General features: G+C 41.2%; 1 protein-coding gene across 1 annotated transcript in view; it reads right to left on the bottom strand.

Moving 5' to 3' along the window:
* Positions 1-12,543, bottom strand: part of CYP39A1 (cytochrome P450 family 39 subfamily A member 1) — a 72,772-nt gene that overhangs the window by 30,035 nt on the left and 30,194 nt on the right. The gene's annotated exons all lie outside the window — the stretch shown is intronic.

Genomic DNA, 12,543 nt, shown 5'->3' on the forward strand with positions numbered 1-12,543 from the left:
CATAGCTTAGCTAATATTTAGACCCACGGAAACTGAAAAAGGATTGCAGCCAATCTGTTTATGACCCGAAGTAAGATCAGGGCCTTTAGTCAGATTAGACAGTTTAGCTAATGGTGCCATGTCAGGTAAAATGTTTCCATGTTGCAAATTACTTTAAAACAACTCAGCTTTCAATTTGGTTTGGCAGTAGTTGCTTAATAAAAGTCAACAACATTGTCAGTTTAATTAAGCCAACTTTCATATTAGCTTCCCAACTGTATCGCCAATGAGTAGGTGAGAGTGGAATGTAGGGTCTCCAACCATGTCTCTCCTAGACTCTGGATGTGGCTCGTTCTAAAAGCAAGCCCATTCTGCAGGCGGGCTGGGTGGGTGCTGCCTGGGACACCCTCTCTGTAGGCACATGTGGAATTCCTGGGGAGCCAGAAGCAAATGTCTTTGGTTAGTGGAGTCTGGGAACCAGGGTTTTTGGACTCTGGTTCTACTAATCCCCGTAGGGGTGTCTACACCCTCCATTAAACTTGATAAAAAGTACGGACCAGGAGCTGAGGTAGGCTCTACTAGCAGGAGGTAAGAAACAAGCTCATAGCTAACTGGTACACCACTCAGGCAAGGAAGCTATTCTGGGAGATGTAAAATATCCTGATAGTGAAAAGCAGGAGAGGTTCACATCCAACGACAGGTAAAGCAAAATATTCTATGAGTATCTCTCTCTAAAACTACAAATATAACTAGTTCTTGTATAAGTAGACCTCAGTAAATGCATACAGAATTAACAAATGGTCCAACTTCAACATGGGGAGATGAGTAAGTGGATATTCTAGGCAAACAAAACAGGAAGAGCAAGGCCCTGAAAAAGTCTGGACTCTAGTAATAGTCAAGTTTCCGACCTCTTTTTTTAAAATTTTTTCTGACCTCCTTTTAGGAAAAATAAATAAATAAAGAGAGAGGTTTAAGTAAGAGTTCTTATTAGAGTAATTGAATTACAAAGCGCAAAAATGTTCTGTATTACATAATATAAAAGCTTGTTTTGAGTTGAATATAATATTTAAAATCTGTTATGACCTACAAAAGTCTGAGAGGTGTAGACTACACTTGGAGAACAAGTGTTTTGATAAAATATTTTTAGCTTCTCAAAACCCAACGTGATGTGGGAAAAATCAGGTAGTATTCTTGGACTATTCCAAGAAAAAGAAAAGGAAATATGCTAAGTTTTCAAACAACATCTTTAGGTTAAAGGCCTTTCTTATTATAACTCTCAGAAAAGGCTCTGTGCTCATACTGTGCATATTTCAATGCACATCTGTGGTTTGTTCCCCCAGCGTCTTGACTCTAAAATTAGAAGGCTCCACTTGGAGGAATGCCACGGTAACCATCAAATGGGCTGGAGCCTAAAGTCACCCAGGACCAGTGCAGACGACACCCAGGGAAGACACGATGGGTGAGCTGGGGTAAAATTCAGAGACCGCCGTTTAACTCCTGGCATAAATGCAATAAAAGTCAAACCAAATCTTAGGTTATTTGAAACCAAATAAAAGAAAAGATGATTTTACATTCAGAAATAGAAAAAAAAATTTCTAAATTATATGTAGTTTGGGGTTTCCACAGGCATGATGACATGCAAGTTATAACATGGTAACTCTAAATTATATTTGTTAAGGACATACAATAGATTGAAATTCTATTATTTCACCCATTCGCTCACTCAGTAGAAATCTGCTTCCTATCTGTTACGTGCTAGCCCTCGCACAGGTGCTGTCAGAGCCAGGGAGAGACTACTACTAATTTACTGACCCTCTAACGTTACCGATACTTGGACCACTTCGTTTATTGCTCACAGCTACCTGCCGGCTATCAAGCCTCAGGGAGGTTAACGTGTTGCAAGGCGAGCTCGTAGTGTCAGAGCCGTCTTCAAACCCACGTCTGTCTGCATTGAAAGCCCTCGACCTTGCTCACTGTGTCCCATCACTTCTCTAAAGGGGACTGAGAGAGACACAGTCATTGCCGTAAAGGAGGGTGGACACAGGGACACAAAATCTATAAATAACCACAATACACGTTTCACAAGAGAGGATTCAGGTGTCAGTGGTGCTCCTCGCCTCTTGCCTAGGCCTGGAGCCTCAGCTAAGCCTGGAAGGATGAGTGGCTCACCCAGGCAGAAAGATAAGTCACTTATATACCAAAATTAATCATAAAAGTGTGATTTCTTGGACTTAAAAAAAAAAACGAAAAACAAATCAAATAGAATCACCAAAGTCAATCCTTCTTTGAGAATGGTTCCTGTGCTGCGTTACTATTTAAGCCCCTCTCCTTACACACACACACACACACACACACGAGTAAATAAATAAACTAATTAAATATTTTATATTTTCTGTAGTTGAACTATTTCTCTAGTTCTGGGGTAACATTACATAAAGGCTTAACTAATAATTTGGGGGAAATAGTCCGCGTTCTGACAGAAAGGAAAAGGCATAGTAGCTATCTGTTGAGTCACACAGACTTTTGAGATATATTCTAAGGAGACTGTGTCAGAAGGGGCTGAATGCTGAAGGTGCCCTGTGCTCCCCACAAAGGAGAGACACACGTAGGTGCGACCAAGGGGCACACGGAAAGGTGAAGAAAAGCAGATAGTAAGCTGCACTGGACTGGGAAGTGCACCCCTCCACGTCCCTCCGCCTCGGCCTTTACTTTCGCGAGCACGGGGTCTCGGTTCCGTGGGTTGTTCTAAACCTACGCTGTGGGTTCAGCTTTCCTTCCCAGGGGCTGCTTTTCCTATTCATGGAGCAGCTCGTTTAAAATATTTAAGAGGTAAGGTGTGTGCCAAAGGTCATTTGTGTGCACAAATGAACCTGGGGTAAAAATGCACAACACAGCCCTGGCCAGTGAGGCTCAGCAGCTGGAGCATCAGCCCATGCATCGAAGGGTTGAGGGTTCGATTCCTGCTCAAGGGCCTGAGCTGCAGGTTCTATCCCGGCCCTGGTTGGAGCGAGTGCGGGAGGCAACCAGTCAATGTGTCTCTCCTCACATCCATGTTTCTCTCTCTCTCTCTCCTCCCCCTTCCACTCTCTCTGAGAAGCAATGGAAAAAAACATCCTGGGTGAGCATGAAAATAATTAAATAAATAAATAGTAAAAAACAAATAATAAAAGTTAGTGTTTACTTCAGAGTCTCAGTAGGGAAATTATGTAATAGCTTTGAAAAAAATACAGCATCTCTATGACTTCTACTCAAAAATAATGAAGCAATGACATCAACTGCTGAAAGAGGTTAAGGGCAAGAAACTAGTTTCCTGGCGTGTTTTCTCAACCACAGACCTCGGGACAGACTTGTGAAAAAGATGGGTTTTGAGAGAACAGAAACAAAGCTAAAGAGGAGCAGTGGATGGCGAGCTTCTAGTGCTCCTCGGGGGAATGAAAGCAGTATCTCACCTCCTTCCGTTCATTTCAGCCATTTAAAAACTTCAACCTTTTAAGTGGTGTTCAAAAGTTCAATTTTAAAAATTATACCTCTCTTTCATTCTAGGAATATATTCTTATATTTACAAAGCTGTTCTTTCCTTTTCAAAAGAAGCCTATATTCACTGGGAAAGTTTAACACCTCGAATAGAGGGAGTAAGAGTGGATAAAAAGTCCCGAAGCAGAAAACATCACTTACTACAGGTTTTATACCTCAAGTAACCCTACAACCCTGACTTACAGGTACTGAGAATATGCTGGTTACAGATTTCTGGAAATTTTCAGTGAGATGAAAATGTGTTTGATGACTTGTCTCCCAAATGGAGAAAGCAATGGTTCCCTTTCTACAATTATTCTTCTTTTAAATTTGAAAAGAAATACTGTGAAACTGGTCTTTGATTATTCAAAGGGAAAATTATTTTTTAATTTTGTATAAAGACCCCAATGACCTTTCCCTTTTCCAAATATGTATTTCCCTCTATTCCTGAGGACCAAGAGACAGCGAGAGAAATGCCTCAGACCGGGGCGGCCCAGAACTGAGAAACAAGGAGTGGCAGAAATAGGAAGAAATGAGTTAGTGAGGAAGTAAAGTCGCAGAGCTAAGTTGGTCACGCAAGGTGCAAGTTCAAGGGGCTTCATTATTCTACAGGCCAAGATGCAGGTTTTTCATAACGTTGCAAATTATGTCTTGGGGTTGGACCTTCCCCACTGATATCAGTAGGACACAGACCCAAAAGATCCTAAATGGTACGTTCAGAAAGGGAGAAGCTTTTCTGGAGGACAGGCTGATGGTTACCAGAGGGGTGGGGGTTGGGAGTAAAAAGTACAACTTGGCAGTTACAAAAGTTACAGGGATGTAAAACGCAGCACAGGGAATACAGTCAATAATATGGTAATAACTATGGATGGTGCCAGGTGGGTACTGGAAATATTGGGGGGGGGGGGGACTTTGTAAAGTATGTGACTAACCACTATTCCGTGCATCCGAAACTAATACAAAATATTGAATGTAAACTGTAATTGAAAATTAAAATTTTTTAAAATGTACTTGTTTAGGGATTTGTTTTAAACTTGAGCTGAACCACGTTTCCCATCCCTGACAATTAAGGGAATAATAAACTGATAAGCCATCAGAAAACTAAGGGCGAGGCTGTCTGGGGGGCGTGACGGAGAGGTCACTAGGCTGTGAGGCCTGAGGAACTGAACAGGGCGTCACCTCTGTCGGAGAGCTGAGCTTGTTAAAAATGCAGCTTACGGTGAGAGAAGGTCCTCCGACCCCCAGTCCCTCTCCCTCCCTCTTCCTCTCCTCCCTGCTGCCTTGCCTTTCCCCCCTCCCTCGTGCAGAATGCCCCAATCCTTCTGCATGTAGTTGGGGGAGACTCTGAACTTATGGCATCTGAAGATATAGAATGGGAGTTTATTGGGCACCTAAAATAATGAGAAAGTATATATAATGTTTAACACACACACAAAAAAACAAGAGGGAGATAGGGAGGGAGATAGAGAGATGAAAAAGAAAATGAATTAATTCAAGAAAGAGTAGAATGCATCCCTGGGGGTTAGTTCAGATATCTCACAGAAACCTCTGGAATGTGAAGGAAGGGCTGATAGAAAGAGGTCCAGTCAGCAAGCTCCAGAGGTGAGAACACCTATGCAGAAGATAAGCTATGTCCACCCTTCTTGGAAACACAAGGCTCGCACTACCGTGTGAAGCAAATTGTAAGCTTATGGTGCTGAGATCCTTCAAAAATTCAAGTTTAAAAAACAATATTCTAGCCCAGCCAGGCGTGGCTCAGAGGTTGACTAGGATCCAGGAGATCGAGGTTCGATTCCCCATCAGGGCACATGCCCGGGTTGCAGGCTCAATCCCCATCAGGGGACGTGCAGGAGGCAGCCGATCAATAACTGTCTCATCATTGATGTTTCTCTCTCTCTCTTTCCCTCTCCCTTCCTCTCTCTGAAATCAATAAAGATATATTTTTTAAAAAACAAAATTCTGTTATCTCCCAAATATTTCTTTCATAGAGAAAAAACATATACTTTGTTTTTTTCTTACAAAATATTAACTTCATTAGTGTGCATGTACATTATTGTACAGGTTCTACGAGAAAAAATTCTGAGAAATATATGAAGTTAAATGTATAGCAAAGTCAAGAGAGGGAAGATGAGAGTTGACGGAAGATTGGGAGATTGGGATGTATACAGTAGCCGATGAAGGTCAACACTCTATAGTTCACCTCTGTTTCCTATGAATTCTTTATAGTCTCCCCAATGACTGCAGGTTCTCGAATATAAATTTACTGCAACTATTGATAGTTTAGAAACTTTTGCCTCAAGACTGTTAAATAGAATGGAAAAGTTACTTTTCTCCTTTATTTTTAGCTTTGAAAGAAAAGACTGTGAATTTGCTTTCTGTTGGCAAATGGCAAACGAATAAGGGTTCTGCTGATCCACTGTTGTTGTTTTTTCTGTAACAACCGTGTTTTCTTTTGTTAACAGCGGCATTATCATCAGTTTTAATACCTGACAGGGCAAATCTGGCCTTGCTAGTTTACATTTCTAATAATTTCGATGTCTAATCACATTTATCCTTTAAATAATATTTAAGTCGCTAAGTTAATTTTTCCCAAAAAACACTGAAATTAATCATCATTAATTGAATATATATTCATTTTAAAAGGCTTGGCATTTAAATTGGTAGGCTTTTTTCTTTCTTTGGGTTGTTTTGTTAAAATATATGTTTTTATAAAATGTTATAATTCCTCCATATAGGTTGTACCTCAACCCAATTTCTTTATTCAAGAAAAATCCCAGTTAGATTAATAGAAAGGACAGATATAAATGGGAAGGCTTAAAAAAAGCAACTTAAGGTACTTGAGGTGCATAAAGACTGGGGAAAACAAAGAGTAAGCCTAGGGACTGCCCATGGACCCCGAATGCAGGCGGGGGGTTAGGGGTCACGGCTGCGGCCCGGCAAGCCCACCTCCCTTTCAGCTCTTCCCCTCTGACCACCAGCTTCCGCCAAGCATCCCTTTCATTTCTGCGCTTCCAGCTCTGGTTCTTCTGGATATGGCTTTTTGGCATCTGAAGGATTTAGTATAAAATTTTATTATTAAAGACACATATTCCTATTGTTGGGAAAGGCAGTCTCAGCCTTTCGACCCCAACTCAGCCACGTTAGAATGGGCCCTGAGGCCGCACAGCCTGGGCAGGGCTCACCCCTGTGGGAACAGTTTTCCTTGTTGCAGGCGCCGGGAGGGGTACTCTTCCGTCTGGGCTTAAAGTGTGTAGAGCATATGGAACCGGTCCAAACCCACTGTGCTATCTGTCCTCCGAGGGCAGGGGCCGGGGTTGTGTTCCTTGCTGGAGAGGGGGGCACAAATAGAGGAAATGCCCTGCGTGGGCCACAGCAGAGGCCGCCGGCCTTGGGGAGCCGATGCCCGCAGCTGCAGCCGATCTTGGTTTCCTCTGTGACACCAGCTTTGTGCCACCCAGGGCCCCACTGCACTGTGTTGTCCTTGGCAACTCCACACCAAGAGGCAGTGGGCAGAAGTGTTCAGAGCCCTCCCCTGGGACAGATGACCAGTGCACCGTAGTCTGCCTGACACCTACTGCTACCTTAGAAGTAATATTCTTTTAAAAGAAGACGCTGCTCAGCTGCTTGTTAGACATTCCCAGCTACAGACCCAGTGTGAAAGAGGCGGTGATAGCAAGGGGTGGAGGGAGACACCAAGGACCTCAATATCGCTCAGAACAGTTTATCAAGACCGAGGGGAGAGAGAGTTAAGAATCGACAGGCTGGCTCTCCCCACCCCTTCTTCCATCCATACAGGCACTTATAAAAATATATCAAATTTCATTCTATCATTTCAAGAAAAGCTTAATGCTACTATACCAAGTCAACCACGTAAGACTCCCTTCTGGGAAAAAAAAAAAAAAATCCTGTTATTTTAAGAAATACTTCTCTCATATATTAAAAAGAGGTTATCAGTTTCTCTGTTATGGGATTATAAAATTAACCCTGCTTTATAACCATAATACCTTTAAGGACATAGTCTAATATCTAATACATAAAAGTGTGAGATACTGGCTAAGCGAGATAACACTGGGTAGATAATAAAATGTAAAATAAATGTTGATTCTAAATTTGGATTGTGTTTCCTGGAGAGATGTTGACCCAACTTAAAGACCTTTACCTCAGCCTTTTCTAAAGAGGAAAAAAGATGATCCAGATGCCTGAATAATTCTCCAACAGAACACTCAGAGAACTGCGTCTAAATGAAAAATGTGGGGGATAAATAAAGTGGGTTGCAGGTTGCAAGATAGTGGGGGCTTTAATAAAACAGAGTAGGACCCGTGCCAGAGTAGGACCTTGTCTGGGCTTGTAAATTTGAAGGATATCAAATAATCTACGGCCACCAGAGGGATCTCCTCCCACCTGCTGAAGCTACAGCGTCACAAGGCACACTTCAGGTGCGAGAGGCAGGAAAGGGCGGAGGAAACCTCTCCCCGGCCAGCTCCGTCCACGCAGGTTTCACTTTGGACTTTGCGGCTGGATTAGGGGGTCGGAAAGCAATGAGCTGTCATTCCAAAATGACACCACCTTGGTCTTTAAGGCCAAGGAGAAAAGAAGATAACAGAACTACATATTTGGAGTAGAATAGTTTCAGATGAAATCTCTTGCATTTATTTTGTTGTTGTTTTGTTTTGTGTTTTTAATCCACACCCCAGGATATTTTTTCCATTGCTTTTCAGAGAGAGTGGAAGGGGGAGAGGAGAGAGAGAGAGAGTGAGAGAGAGAGAGAGAGACATTGATGTGAGAGAGACACATAGATTGGTTGCCTCCCGCATGTGCCCCAACTAGGGCCAGAGGTCAAGCCTGCAACCGAGGTACATGCCCTTGGCCAGAATCGAACCCAGGACCCTTCAGTCTGGGGACCAACACTCTAACCACTGAGCCAAACTGGCTAGGGAGCATTTATTTATTTTTTAAACATACTTCTATTGATTTCAGAGAGAGGAACGGAGAGGGAGAGAAAGAGAGAAACACCTATGAGAAAGAAACACCTATCGGCTCCCTCCTGCACACTCCCTACTGGGGACTGAGTGGCAACCCAGGTATGTGCCCTGACTGGGAACTGAACTGGCAACCTCCTGGGACAACACTCAAACGACTGAGCCACACTGGTTGGGCAAAACCTCCTGCATTTATAAACACTTTCTTAGGTAATCTACATATGTTCTTCAAGGTTGATGAATGAGCGAAGTAGTTTGTGAGAAGCTCCAAGATAATTGAATGTTTTCTGGGTCCATTCCAGGATTTAAAAAGCTGGGCTAGGAAAGGACAATGAGACTATGTAAGAAATTTCCTGTCCGATGCGCTATAACCTCCAAAATAGCCATATTAGGTTCATATTGCCAGGCTACCAGAAAAAGAATTTTTTAAAAATAACAAAACTTTGTTCATAACTCCATTGGAGTGCCCTTGGCTCTGCTACTTGATCTCTCTTCTCGATATTTTGGTCAACGCGCAGCTCAAAGGGCCAAGAATCTATCACAGACGCTACTTTGGCTATCAGCCACTGCGCCCTGGCAGGCTGCAGAGGAGTGATGGGAGTGGGCTTCCTCAGTTAGCTGAAGGACTCAGGTCTTTGCCATGCCATAGTAGAGGCCTCCAAGAATGCTGTGATAGGTTGGCAAGATGATACTACGACACATCCAAGAATATACAAGATATACAAGTTATAATATGGGTAAGATATAACTATAAAGTTTCAAGAATAAATACAAATGTTTAAATGCAATGAAGTAAAACTAATGAGCGATTTAAAATAATGCAAACAGTATGGGGTTTGCCGAGAACATCGAGTAGGATCTGAGCTCCATTTATCACTCTGCTGGTTTTTATACTTGTTTATAACTATAAGCAGAGACAGAATCTTTTCTCACTAGTGTATGGTGAGCGTAGCCATTTGAGTCAATGTCACCATGTAATAGCATCAGGCCACTTGACAGTGTTGGTATGTCCCCTGTCCGGATTGCTACTAAATCAGAACACAGTGGCATCAAAAACCATTATTGCCCGGCTGGGCGTGGCTCAGTGGCTGAGCATCCACCCAGGATGCAGCAGATTGCAGTTTGATTCCCGGTCAGGGGACAGGCCCGGGTTGCGGGCCCGATCCCCAGTCGGCGTGCAGGAGGCAGCCGATCAATGACTCTCTCATCATTGATGTTTCTATCTCTCCTTACCTCTCTCTGAAATCAATAAGGATATATATATTTTTAAAAAACCAGATGCTATTCAGCACCATTAAAAAAAAACACTATTATTCATTGGTTCTGAGTAAATTTTCTCTTTTATCCAAAGTCACATAATTAGTGAGTAACAGGACTGAAACTCATGAATCAAATTTTTGACTCCTATGCAATGAAAATTTTGTAATGTACCTTTAATGATGCACAAATCATGACTTTATGTAAAACATGAATCAATACTATGCGGTGCTTTTCTATTATCTAACCTGATTCATTGCAAATTAAAAGAAAAAGTTGAGTAAATTTTTCCTTAAATACATGCACAATAAAACTGAATGGCAAAAAAAAAAAGTGTGCTGTGTATGCTACCCTATATTAAAAAGAATAGGTGGACTGGGTTAAATGCAACTGGTTAAAATACTCAAGTGCATTTTCATTTGTTTTTAAGATAAAATGACCTTCTGCTGGTGGCCGGATACTCAACGGCAAAAGTCCTCAATTAGAAAAAAACGTTGCTTTAAAACACTATCTAAACAGGACCCAAATGTTAATGCCCAGGAGTGCTTAGGTCAGCTGCCCATAACTATGACTAGTTACACTGCGTTGATTAATCTTTCATGATCTAGTAATCCTTTAGCAGTTATCTTGAAAAAGCAAAAGTACAATGAAGCTAAAAATATAAGAATCACCTAAATACATATTCCTGTATTTTAACTAAAATAAAAAGAAGAGTAAACCATAATGGTAGGTTAATGAAATGCTACCTAAACAAATTAAAATGTAGATATTTAATAATGTCATAATATACAGTTTAATGCTAAAATAAAAATACAAAGAACTTATTAATCTTCTTCTTTATCTCTGTGGATATAGTGATGTTCACTATGTTGAGAACAGATAAAACCCTGTGGAAAGAGGAAATGACCTAGGAAAAATCCCTTCACCAAAACATACAAAACAGTTTGGTTGAACTATCAGGGAGCAGATTTTTAAATGAACAGAATAAAGGAGATGAACATTTGTCTTTGGACAGAACGCACAGTGTTTCTGTTAATCACTGCACTGTTTATTAAAATCGTTCACAGTTCATGTAAGTATGAATTTTCTTGAAAAAAGTCTTAGTCTGCTTTCATGGAATTTATAAGCAAGGGATCACCTCACTGGGAATAAAGGAGGGATGTATGTATATATGCACATAGATATATAAAGGTACACAGTTATATTTATAAAATGTGTTTGTATAAAAATTTATTTATATAGTAATATAATAAATATATTTATTTCTTATACTCACATTTTTGTAAAAATACATATTATATTATCTACACACCTTGATATTTGTCAGTTTGGGCTACGCACTATCTGTATTTCAACAGAAGTTTGCCTATCATCACAGAGCAGAAAAATGCCAGGTGTTTGCTTTCCCTGCCTCCCTTGAAGCTCAGCCATTGCCATGAAAATGAGACTTTGCCAATCAGGTTTTCCAATCCAGACTTTGAACCAAGAACTGGTGATGTAAAGAAATGGAGGCTGAAAGAATGTTCCTTGGTAGCAACTGCAGTCTTCTTTTTTTATTTTTTATTTTTTTCAGAGAGAGGAAGGGAGAAGGAGAGACAGAGCAACATCAATGATGAGAGAGTGTCATTGATCAGCTGCCTCCTGCACGCCCCCTGCTGGGGATCAAGCCTGTGACTCGGCCACGTGTCCTGACTGGGAATCAAACTACTATCTCCTGGATCATAGGTCGATGCTCAACCACTGAGCCATGCTGGCCGGGCACAACTGCACTCTTTGCAAGACAAAGTTTCTGGGGACCCGGCATGATTCAGCATCTGGTGCGAGTGGCCACATGTACTTGGCTTTGGTGCCACAGAAATGCCACTGATGGTGATGATCTCAGAGAATTTGGTAAGGACACAGTGAGGCCACAACTGCAACCTGACCCCAACCAGCTCTTCCTCTCGACACTGGCTTGTCTAACTCCCGGTCACCTTTAAGACCTTGCCAATCAGGCCTGATCTGACTATCTAATACTACCACCTCCCCACTCCGGGCACTCTTGATTTTTTCTATCTTACTCTAGTTTCTTTTCTTTTCTTTTTTACATAGCATTTATAATCATTTAATATTTTTGGAGTTTACTTATGTATCATGTTTATTGTTAATTGTCTGTCTCCCCTACCAGAATGTGAGCACCAACAGGGAAGTAATCTTTGGCCTTTTTTGTACATTCCAAACTCCTGAAACAGTTCCTGGCACATAATAGAGGGTCAATAAATATTTGTTGAATGAATAAGTGATTGTGGCTGGGGTGAAATAAAAAAGGTAAAGGGTGGCAGAGTGATTGTGGGGATGACAAACACCTTCAAGGCCACATGAAGGCTTTAGATTTTATTCTGAGTGAGATATGAAGCCACTGGATGTTGCTAAGCACTAAGATCTGACAAATGAAGGAGAAAGAACCAGTGGAGGAAGAGAAGTTGAACCTACCAAGGGGTTGATGATGAACAGAGGTCATTAGAAGGGTAAGTGGCCTTGGTCAGAAGAAGACACAGATGTACAATAGGCAAAGATAATTCTACACATAAACTGTTAATCAGACCTTTTTTATGGTGTTTATTACCAGTTGCCATTATTTTGTTTGGGTAAATTTTATTGTCCTGACAGTCACACCATATTGTTTTAGAAAACAGTTTGGTTATAGATAGGGTGAACCAAAAATGAGGTGCATATTTTAGAAAAAAAATTTCAAATCCATAAGTTTACTTACATGCAAAGTCTTATAAAGGTATCAAAATGAACTCACATTTAGTGTTATGAATGTAACACGTCA

This window comes from Miniopterus natalensis, chromosome 5 (assembly GCF_054644295.1).
Source record: "Miniopterus natalensis isolate mMinNat1 chromosome 5, mMinNat1.hap1, whole genome shotgun sequence".
Lineage (NCBI taxonomy): Eukaryota > Metazoa > Chordata > Mammalia > Chiroptera > Miniopteridae > Miniopterus > Miniopterus natalensis.